The sequence below is a fragment of the Tursiops truncatus genome, chromosome 10 (genome assembly GCF_011762595.2).
Source record: "Tursiops truncatus isolate mTurTru1 chromosome 10, mTurTru1.mat.Y, whole genome shotgun sequence".
NCBI classification, from domain to species: domain Eukaryota; kingdom Metazoa; phylum Chordata; class Mammalia; order Artiodactyla; family Delphinidae; genus Tursiops; species Tursiops truncatus.
Genome location: NC_047043.1, coordinates 3,057,820 through 3,069,388, shown reverse-complemented (window position 1 = coordinate 3,069,388; position 11,569 = coordinate 3,057,820). Strand labels below are relative to the sequence as shown.

At 48.3% G+C, this 11,569-nt stretch overlaps 1 long non-coding RNA gene across 1 annotated transcript; it reads right to left on the bottom strand.

Moving 5' to 3' along the window:
- Window positions 1-907: 907 nt before the first annotated feature.
- LOC141279681 (uncharacterized) lies at window positions 908-4,350 on the bottom strand. The gene is made up of 2 exons (XR_012334305.1): window positions 3,313-4,350; window positions 908-3,134 (listed from the first exon to the last, which is right to left on the bottom strand). It is a non-coding gene; the product is annotated as an uncharacterized lncRNA (long non-coding RNA).
- Between the last annotated feature and the right edge of the window lie 7,219 nt (window positions 4,351-11,569).

Here is an 11,569-nt window from a genome sequence, read left to right as displayed (position 1 = left end):
TCCTAGCTCTGGGCGTTTATGATTTTCACAGGCAAAAATAATTTAAGGTTACACAGTGGCTTTGCTTGGAATGAGCCTTCCATTTGGTACAGACAATATGTGTATGAATTAACTCACCAGCAAAGGAAGTGTGCCTCCTGGAAGCCCCCCCTGATTAGCCCATAACACGGCACACGTTAGGCTGAGGTGGGTAGCTGGTGGGTGGGTTGCGGTAGAGGTGTCGCCATTGTCAAGAAATTGAAGTTAACACCCCAGTTGCGCTGGAAAGAAATAGACTCGGGAGGGTCTGGAGGCATCCGGCACCCACAGTCCCTGGGGCTCCCCAGTGGGCGTCTGGGGCCAGTCCTTGGAGCAGCTCCTCAACTCTCACTGCTGCCCTCGCTGCCCTGCTGGGGTCACCTTCCTCTTTCCCCAGCCCCTCCCCCCAGCTCCAGGACCTATTGATTCCCTGCACGTGGTGAGAGGGTGTGTGTGTGTGTGTGTGTGTGTGTGTGTGTGTGTGTGTGTGTGCACGTGCGCACAGTGGGGAGGGCCTCTGATTGCCCTCCTGCCAGGACTGGACACAGGGAGCCGGGAGCTTCAAAAAGCAGACGGCACACGTGCTTCGCATTCGACCAAAACACAGGCCCTGCCACTTACTCGCCCTGGATTATATTCTGAATCGAACCACTTGCAAGTCAATTTAGGGAGGAACCAAGCCTACATTCGGTGAGTTCAGCTAACGCAGAGATGGGCGCAGAGCTGGATCTCTGGTGATCCCATTCCAGGCTAGACTTTTTTGAATAAAGCCTGCGGCCACGGTCACCTCTGGACTTTGCAGTGGCATTGGCCCCTCAGCTTGAAGTTGGCTACCTTCACCTTCGTGTTTGTCTGCTCGGGCAGCTGGGACAAAGTACCACAGAGCAGGCAGCTTAAACAACAGACATTTATTCCCTCACAGTCTGGAGGCTGAATGTCCAAGATCAAGGTGTCACAGGGCTGTTTTCTCCTGAGGCCTCTCTCCTTGGCTTGCAGATGGCCATCTTCTCCCTGTGTCCTTACATGGTCATCCCTCTGTGTGTGTCTGTGTCCTCATCCCCTCTTCTTATAAGGACATCCGTCAGATTAGCACCCACCCTAGTGATCTCATTTTAACTTAATTGTCTCTCTAAAAACCTTGTCTCTAAATATGGTCCCATTCTGAGGTGCTGGGGGTTAGGACTTCAACATATGGGCTATTGGTGGGATGGAAAGCAGCCCATAATAACCTCCTACCCAGTATAAATTCAGTAGAGTTAATGATACCTGTCATTCATGCTTGGGGTGGGGAGATTACTCAGCAGTTAGCCCTCCTCCCAAGCACGTAGCTGAGATGAACCACCTAAGGTTTCAGCCTTTTTGGAGAGTAAATTTAGGGGATGAATACTCTCAGGTAAGGGGAGCACCCTGGGCTTGACGGTGGTTGCAGAGATTGGCGATGGGAGGCAAGAGTAGTGAGGGAGCAGAAACGGAAGAGAGATGGTGCCAAAGGGCAGCATTACCTGGAGTTGGGGTCACAGAAATGCAGACTATTGCAGCCAGAAGTGATCCCTGGAGATCACTGTCCCTGCAGAGTTCCTGGACTGGAACTCTGTAATATTCCTCTCTTCCCAGCACGTGGAGAAGACTCATTTCCTGTTCTCCATTCACGACAGACCGCCTGGAACCTTGGCACTATCCCCCACACCGGACCAGAGAGGACAGGTCAGGAAAGGCGCGTGCGCTGAGGGACGTGCGACGTGCGTTTACAGGGACTGAGGGACGTGCGTTTACAGGGAGGCCAGTGTGGCAGCATCTGCTCATTTCACCTGCTCACACCCTGCCTTCCTTTCTTCCGGTAGCAGACTCTATTTTCTTGAGCCCAGAAATGGGCATGTGACCCTGGATGGATAAATCATTGCACCACTTTGATCTCAGTGACTGCTCCAAGAGTTCAATGAGGTTGAGCCATGCTGAGCTAACCAGGGTGTCCCCGCTGGAGCCCAGAGAAAGGCTCTTACTCCCTGGATAAAGAGCTGTCAAGGACTTAAGTCTGAGCTGCTGTTGCCAGGAATCCACCCACTGCAGAAGCTGGTTTGGCTAAGACGTCTGTGCACAGAGGGAAACGGAGGCCGGGCAGAGGGGGCGGGCCCCGCGACTCTGGAGTCCCTGCTTGAGGCCCGGACCTGGTCATCTCCGCCCCAGCCTACCCTCCTTGTGCTGTGGCCCCAGGACCCAATAAATCCCTCCTAATCTTGGATTTCTACCATCTGTGACCCAAAGAGTCCACCTAATTCAGGTACAGCATGGAGTGAATTAAAAGTTGCGAAAGTGGAAAGAGAATTAAAGGGGTTTGCCAGCTATGTCCTCAGCAGGAAGATGAGGAAGGGCCAGGCCTGCAATCTGGAGGAAATGCCCGTTACCATGTGACGACTGAGAACAAGCAAAGGGTTCAAATGACCTTCGGCTTCTACTTTCTGAAAAGCAATCTTTGAATTGGAGAGGTGAAAAGAAACTCGATTAACCCTTTGGGGAATTGAGACCCAAGATGAGAGAGGAGACAGTAAGAAAGGGTCACCTGCCTTGAAATGAGCTTGTCTCTGGTCCTGCTGAAGCCGGTAGGCGGAGCAGGCGCCTTGCCACGGGAGCGGGAGATGTGCTTCTGCAGGAATTGCGGTAACGGGGCAACATGCTGTAGAGCTGCAATGAGTGTTAGATCAGTTTTCACAAGGTGTTGGGACTCGGGGTGCAGTTCTTAGACGCTGGGGGGGAGGCCACGCCTTGAGTTCCGTGAGATGTTCAAGCTCTTCACGACATGCTGGCCGCCGGCCCTCTGGTCCCAGACAGCTGGGGCTGGGGGAGCAGTTTTGCCTGGAGGGCGGCGAGTGGAGAGAGGAGTCGTGAGAGAAGGGATTCCGTTTCGGGCAGGTGGCTTCGAGGTGCCTGCAAGGACAGCTGTGCAGGCCGCTCAGGTGGCACTTTGAACGCTTTGGTCTGGAGCTCAGGAGAGGTTAGGCCTGGTGAGGTCGTTCCGGGGCTCGTGGGCAGGAAGGCCGTGATGCTGGATGCGAGTCCCAGGGCTTCCGTGCTTCTAGGGTAGAGAAGCCAGAAGCGACGGGGTGACTTGTGTTGAGGGCCTGGTGGGAAGAGAGGAGCCGATGGGGAGAGTGAGAAAGAGGGTTCAGAGATGGGAAGGGCTGGGGAAGCAGAGGGAACAGAGGGCCGGGAGAAAGGGGGCAGCTAACAGGGGTGAACAGTTGACGGTTAACAGTGTCAAATGCTAATGAAGAAAGAAGACTGCGTTGTGGCAGAGACCTGCGAGAAAATCCATTTCAGTAGGCGGGGCAGAGCGGTTGAACAGGAAGAGGGGAGTGGACGGGCTTCCTTCCGCACTCGGTCGCTGCCTTTGCCAGCACCTCCTCGCTCACCAGCCTTTCAAGTAGTTTCCAGCCAGGCGTCTGCCGTGCTTTTTGCTTCCACGTCCGCACCAGCACCCGCACCGCTAGCTGCTTGCCTTCCTAAAGCCCAGCTCGCGGGGGCCGAGGGACAGCACGCAACCGCCCCTCCCGCCCGGGTACCGTAGCTGGAGAGATGCTGACTCGGGAGCTCACGCGGCGGGCCCTGACTCGGTGGCCAGCACGGTGTGCGAGAGCCGCTCGCTCAGCCCTGTGGGAAGGAAGCAGGGGCTGGGAGGGGTGTCACGCTCCGCGTCGCAGTCAACCAGGAGGAGGTGGCAGAGGGCCGGCCGTCTCCACGGTGTGGCTCCAAGTTGCCCTGGGTGCTGCCGTCTGAACTACAGCGGCAGCAGAAGCCCCCGGACGGAGGCCCAGCTGCGGCCTGAGGAGGTGGGATTCAGGCCAGGCCTGGACGTGTGCACGTTCCATCACTCCTAGCATGTTCTGTGGGCAGAACTGAGTCACGTGGCAGGCCGTGGCTCTGCGAGAGGCCGGGGAAGGCAGCTGAGCTGAGTCACGGGGAAAGGAGAAGCTTGCCAGACTGGTGGGCGTGGCATTCAAGACCTTGCCACATTGGACCCAGCCCACTTTCCTGTCCCATCTTCCCGGAGTTTGACTCCACTCCAAGGTACAGGGGAGCATCACCTACCGTTCCTACGTGTACTAGGCACATCCCCATTTCCCCCTCAAGCAGGAACACTGCTTTCCCAGCCCCTACCTACTTCCTGGAATCCTGCCCATGCTCTAAGCTACAGGGATAGGCCTCCTCTTCCACGGAGGACTTCTGAGTTGCAATTATTCCCTCCTTCTGTAATTTGTTTGCCTCAGACTCCATCACTCTTTATCTCCTGCTTGTATTAAAGCTGTAACAGTTATATAAATTCCTCTGTGGGCTGCAGGGCAGGGTGAACTCAGAGTTACCTTTGCTCACCCTAAACCTACGGAAACCGTGGGTTGTACGGTCCCAAATCAGGACGTGCGGTCTGAGAAGTCTTAGCGTACATGCCAGGATCAAGCGGGTGACGTATTAGACGGTGGATTCTTCAGAATTTCCTGGAGGCGTAATAGATACTCAGTGAATACTGCTGGCCTGGGATGGAACCGAGTTGCTGTGATCACTTAGTCACATACGAAGCAAGAGAGAGGAACCTGAAGGGCCTTTTCAAATCACAGCAGCACCAGCTGGAGACATTTTCTGGGGCCCCAGGGGACCCAACATACTCACCAGCATTCCAGGACTCCCAGCCAAGTGAAGCGCCTAGACACCTCACTGAAACAGTACAAAAATCCAGTACAGCAGAAACGTGATGTTTGAGGGTCCGCGTTTTGCGCCAGCCCGTGGCCATTTGAACTTGCGTGCCTTCGAAGGCACCCCGGGTTCTGAGATGATTTCAAGATGAATGGCTTTATTTGGTGTCTGCTGTGGCTCATTTAGCAACTGGAAGCTTCTTTCCAGCTCCGTGGCTGAGGGCCTGAGGATGGCTTGTGAATTATTTTGTCAACAAGTCAACCAGGGATGGTGTTTCCAGTCTGCCTGTTGCTTGTATGTGACCCTCAATTATGAACGTTAGTACAAGGAAGACATTATTTTAACGGTAAAAATGCTTTGCACGTGTCTGTTCCGTTCATGGCTGAGGTGTTATTGGCACTAACCTGAGCTGAAGCAAAAAGGAGCAAATAAAAAGTATAGCTGGTGCCCAGGCAGAGCCGTCCGGGGCAGAGGGCTGGGCTGCTCCCAGCTTGGCTTCAAGGGGTAGCGTGTCCTGCGTGGGCTGCGTGTCTGTGGCACAGGAGACACCTCTCCGGGTGGCCAGAGGAGTGGGGAGAAAGGACGGGTTAGTCGGTGTGGAGGCAGCTGTTGCCTGCTCACTGGTCTTCCTTCTCCAGGTCCCCTGGGAGCTCCAGAACCTGTGACCTTGGCCTACAGGGGAGCCCAGCCCAGCGAGTCTTCCGTGGGGATTTGCTAAAGGACCCTCCGTCCAGCCCAATCTCGCAGATGTTCCCAAGACACACCCCACATGCCTTTGCTCGTTCTGTTTCTTCTTCCTGGAACCTGTCTGACCCACTTGGAATCCGAAGCATCCTTTCATCCGACTCCGATGGCACTCCCTGCATTCCTCTCTGATGGCCTCCACCGGTTATGAACCCGGAGTTCAAGGTTCATCTTTTGTATCTGCTGCTGCCGCACCTTCTGGCTCTTTCTTGCCCCACCAGAGGCCTCTCACATGCTTGGCACTTTCTAGGTGCCGGGCACTGGCTCTGCAGTCAGGCTTCCTGGTTCACTTTGGAGCTGCTGCCACCTCGGCTGTCGGACGGGAGGATGAGTAGCCCCTAGCGGATGGAGCTGATGAAGGACCGTGCGGGTCAACTGGACAAGCAGGTGCTCAGGTTCTGGCCCGCACAGACGCCCATGGGCTGGAAGCTCGTGATGCAACTAATCAGAAGAGGATCTCGCTCTGTACAGACAGGTGATAAGAGAGGAGAGAGCATGAGGTGCGAAGCTCAGAACCCAGACACAGGAGTAGTTGACGGACCAGGGTGCCCACTGGTCCGCCTCTGATACCTGGAGAGCGCAGTGGCAGGGGTAGGGAGCTTGAAGCTCGGCCAGAAGCCCCTGGTGGGGCCCGGCTGAGGTCTGAGGACGTGGGATTCAGCTTCGTAGGGAGAACTTTCTGACGGGGAGAGCTGTCTGCTGATGAATTGGGCTGCTTGAGGGGGCTGGCGGTGGGCTGCCCATCAGGCGGAGACCTGGGCAGAGCTTGGGAGGAAGACTGACCTTCAAGGGCCCTGGTGAGCCCAGTATGTATGGTGCCTGTCTTGTCCCAGGGCCACGGGCAGCTCCACGTGTGAGCTGTGTGGTGCTCTACAAACGTGACTATGATAACACGGGGGTTATCTTTACTTGTAGAAATCATGGTCCCTCCTCTTCTAAGAGCAGCAGTCAGGTGTGGGTGGGGAGGAGATCAGATCCTGCCTCTGAAGAGGCTCTCACCTGAGTCGAGATGGGGTGGCCGGAGTGGGTGGGAGGCGGGCTGCAGGGCTACGAATCCCACACAGGGTGTTTTTCTCTGGTGAGGGGGTGGTCAGTACAAGGTGGCCATTGTGGGTTAAAAAATAAAATACGGCCACCAGGAGGAAGTGGGCAGGAGCTGAATCTGAGAGCCTGTTCCTAGCAAGGACTATTTATAAAGTCCGCCCAGCGTCCAGCTCAGCTCGGCGGGGGCTCCCTCCTTCCCAGGATGCGGCCCCAGGGCTCTGGGGAGGGAAACCTGCAGGACACCCGGGCTGGGCTCTGCCACGAGAGACATGGCCGGTTCCACAGGCTGACTCTCAAATAACCCGTGCCTGTGGTTTATTTTGTGTTAGAAGGGTTGGGTTGGGGGAAGTGGAATTTGCTTTTTTCCATTTGCTGAAGATGTTATTTTGAACAAAAATATGTTCACAGAGTTGAAAGAGACTCATGGAATAAAGCTGTTTTATTGTCAATGAAATCATAGCTATGGAGGTTAACTCAGGCTACTTGTAAAAGCAACCATGAAACAAGGGGCTGATGAGAACAAACTGCAAAGAGGAAAAACGAGTGAGGGAGAATAATGACTTACAGGAAGAAATAAGGTACAATCTGAGGGGTGCATCCCACAGACCCTGAGCCAGGGAGCACAGCAGGGTGGGTGCAGCCCTGGACAAAAGGTCTGGGCTTTGTCCCAGCTCTGTCACTTTCCAGCTGTGTGACCTTGGGCCAGTCACTTAACCTCTCTCAGCCTCATTTTTTCCTATCTGTAAGTTAGCCTAATCATCCCTGCATGGCCAGCCTCACTGAGGTGCTGTAAGTCCATCTTTGTAAGCAATATTAAAACACAGATACTGTCAGACTCCATTCCCTTTCTTTCTGGCTATGTGCACAGTTTCTGCTGACATACTGCAAATTGGCTTCTTGTTTCTGCATCATGCCCATCTGAAAAATGCTGTTTCTGTGTTGCCTCAAACTGCCACTTGGGGCCTCATGGCTGACTTTGGGGTGGTGGTGGTGAAGCCTGCTTTCCTAAGAGAGGTGTACCAGAATTTCTCTCTCTCTCCCACAGTGCTCAGAATCAAAGCCTAAGTTGGCCCCTCATTTTCTACTCTCCTCCTCCTTGGCTGCCCAATCCTGGCCACCCTGCCGTCCATTCATTCCTTGAACACAGCCGTCATGCTCCAGCCTCGGGGCCTTTGTGCGTCTGCTCCCTCTGACTGCCCTGTGCTTTCCCGGTCACCCATGGATCTTTCTCTTACCTCCTACAGGTCTTCCTCACATGGGAGGCCTACCTGCCCACCCTATTCTAAACAGCACAAGCCATTTCCTGTTTGTCTTCCTTGTTTTATCTTTCTCTTCAGCAGTTACCACCATCTAACATACTGCATATTTTACTCATTTATTGTGTACCCCTCCCACACCTACCCTGGAATGTAAGTTCCACGAGAGCAGAGATTTTTCTTCCTTTTGTTCATTGCTCATTCTCCTCCAACATCTCCCCTTGTAAAATGAGCTTGGAAATAATCTCTCTCTCTCTCTTTTTTTTTTTTTTTTTTGATTGTCTGGAGGAATTTGTATCAAATTGAGATGATCTGTTCCTTGAAAGTTTGACCCCACCTGTAAATCCATCTGGGCCAGGTACTTTTTTGTCTGGGGGGAATAACTTTAGCCAGTGTGCTAGTTTCTTTGATAATTATATCACTGTTCAAAATATTTTCACTTAAGTCAGTTTTAGTAAGTTATATTTTTGTAGGAATTTGTCAAAGTTTTCAAAATTGTTGAATTTTGATCATTTTTGATCATACTTGTATTATTTTTTATGTACACTTTATGTGTACTTCCCTTTAATTCATAATACTGATTATTTTGACTTTTATCTTCTTATTTTGATAAATCTTGAGACATTTATATTGTTAGTTTTAGCAAGGAACCAACTCTTAGCTTTTTGGTTCTTCTCTATTGTGTTTTTGTTTTCTATTTTGTTGATTTCTGTTTCTATTTTTATTTTCTAATTTCTTCTAATTTCTTTGAGTTTGTTTTGTCCCCTGAATCTCTTAAGAACACACAACTCACTAATTTTAAGATTTTCTTCCATTCTAATATAAGTATTTAGCTATAATTTTTCCTCAAAGTATACATTGGCTGCATCCCAGAAATTTTTTTTTTTTTTTTTTTTTTTTTTTTTTTTTTTGCGGCACGCAGGCCTCTCACTGCTGTGGCCTCTCCCGCCGCGGAGCACAGGCTCCGGAAGCACAGGCTCAGCGGCCATGGCTCACGGGCCCAGCCGCTCCGCAACATGTGGGATCCTCCCGGACCGGGGCACGAACCCGCGTCCCCTGCATCGGCAGGCGGACTCTCAACCACTGCGCCACCAGGGAAGCCCGAAATTTTAATATATGGTTTTTTATTGTCAGTTAGTCTTAGGTATTAAATTTTAAAAATTTTGATATTTCCGCTTCATTCCATGAGTTATTTAGCAATACTGCTAAATACTTGGGCATTTTAAATTTATATTTTAAACTTCTGATTTAATTTCATTGATGGTCAGAGTTCCCAGTCTTTTTTACATTGGGTTGGCCAAAAAGTTTGTTGGGGTTTTTCCATAACACCTTATGGAAAAACCCCAACAAACTTTTTGGCCAACCCAATACTTAAGATTGAAATTTATTGAGACTTTCTAAATGACCCAGTACATGGTCAGATTTTTGCATATATTCCAGGTGTGCTTGAGAAAAATGTATATTCTGTATTATTTGGAAGAACTCTATGTGAGATGTTATTTAAGTGGGTCACAACTTGTAACTGAGTGGTGCATATTTTCTATATCCTTGCTGATTTTTTTTTCCTTTTGATCTATCAATAACTGAAAAAGCCTTGCTAAATTCACCCTTGTTCTATAAAATTTTACCTAATATATATGGGGCTACTTTATGTGCATTTATATTTAAAGTTGCTCTCTTCTTGCTGAATTAAAACTTTTATTATTTTATGGTAACCGTCTCAATCCCTCATAGTACTTGTTGTCTTAGAGTCTAGTTTAATGATACTGATAAGCTACATGGCTTTCTTTTGGTTCATATTTGCCTACCCTGCCATTGTCAATCTTTTTTTTAAATTTACAAACTTTGCATATCCTTATTCTTAATGAGTGTCTCTTACAGATAACACATACCTGTATTTAAGATATTCAATCTGTTAATAATTTGAGTGGTGAGTTTCATCCAAATATATTTATTTTACTTATTGATGTATTTGGACTTAGTTCTGTCTTCTTTGTTTCAAGTTTTCTATATTTGTTAAATCTTTTTCTTGCTTTTGAAAAAATTATATCAATATCCCCCCAATAAGAACTTTCATTCTTAGCTTCTTCCCACCTCTGTCAGCCCCTATCATGTAGTTATTATCTACACTCTTAATTTACACTATTATTGATATTTTTATCTTTTTCTTTAGTCTTAGCTATTTATTTAAGACAATACAAATTCTCTCAGGTTACTTAATCCCTTCTCCTTTAGATATATATCTCTTGCATCATCTCTTGCATTTGTCTTTCTTCTTATTCAAATATTTTATATAAAACCATTTTTATGAGTCTTTGTGGTGAAACATCTGAGGGCTTATATGCCTGAGAAATAAAACATGTCATGCCTGTATATTTGGATGGCAGTTCAGTTGGTTACAAAAATTTCAGGTTTAAAGTTCTTTTCCTTCAATACTTAAAAAAATATAATTCCATTGAGTTATTGCATCTATTGTTGTTGTTTGGAAATGCAGTTTCAATCTGAATCTGCTTTTTTTTTTCCTGGAAACATTTAAAAATCATCTTTTTGGCATTCTTACTTTTCACAATAACATGGATAGGTGTGGGTTTTACCATCTGTCTTAAAAAAATTTTTTTTATCAGCTTAGGGGTTCCTTAAATTTGAGGTTTCTAATCTTTTTCAATTTGGAGGAATTTAGTCTATTATTTTTCAAAATTATTCTTACTCTCCATTTTTATTATTTTTTTATTTCTGGGACTTTTACTATTTATATGTTACCACTTACTTCTACTTCTAACCTCTATATCACCTCGATTTTTTCTTATATTTTCTGTTTCTTTGACTTTTCTTCTTCCTTCTGGGAGAATTGGTCAACCTGGTCTTTCAAATTGTTACCTTGTTCCTGGGCTATTTCCGTTTTGCCCTTTATGTCATCTAGAGGGTTCTTTATTTCAAATATTGCGTTTTTGTACCTATTATTTATATTTTGACGCTTTTGTATGCTTGCTTTTCTGTTTCATGTTGCTAGTATTTTTAAAATTCTTTTTAAAGAGATATGCGAATTAGGCTAGTTTTAACTTCTTGCCTCTGTGTCCTAATATTCTGGTGGACTCTTTAATGCTGAATAGTGTTTTTATTTTTGAAGAGGCTGTGTTCTTCAATTGTCTTGTAGATTTGGCCTCTGAGATCGTTTTCTTGAAGGGTGTCAGCTTTCCTCCAGTGATGCACCAGAGCCAGCTGGTGCCAGTTTCTGGAGTTTAGGGAGGAAGGGGGAAATGTGCCCTGGGGGGCAGAGCTCCTCACTCCTCTGGAAGTCAGGGCTTTACTGTTGCCTGCAGGGAGAAACAGCATTAGAAGAAGATGCTCTTTAAATTGTAATCCCCAGCTCTGGGGGATTGGAGGAGGAGGGATGAGGAAGCAACTGCCTAAGGAATTTTAGCCTCAAGTTATATATTTGTTAACTCCTCACCCATATTGTACTTCTGCAAGGTCTGATTTCACTCCTGAGGACAAACGGACCATTGCTTGGGGGGAGGAAAAGAACCCCTACCATCCCTTTTCCGTTTTATCATTTTACAGCTGTTCTTTCTCCAAGGAAAAGCCACCTTCTCCTACAGACACATAAGTCCATAAAAGCACCTCTGCTCATCCCAGGGTCTCCACATATCTTCTGCAGTTCCAGGGTTACTATCATGGAAAGATCCTGTATTTGCGATTGACAGAGTCTTGGTACCAATCCCATAGGCCACTTTCCCTATGTTGAATGCTCCCTTTTTTCTGTCCCATGCACTTTATTCCAGCTGAGTTAGGCTTCTTCTCTTTTTTAAATTTTTCTTTTATTT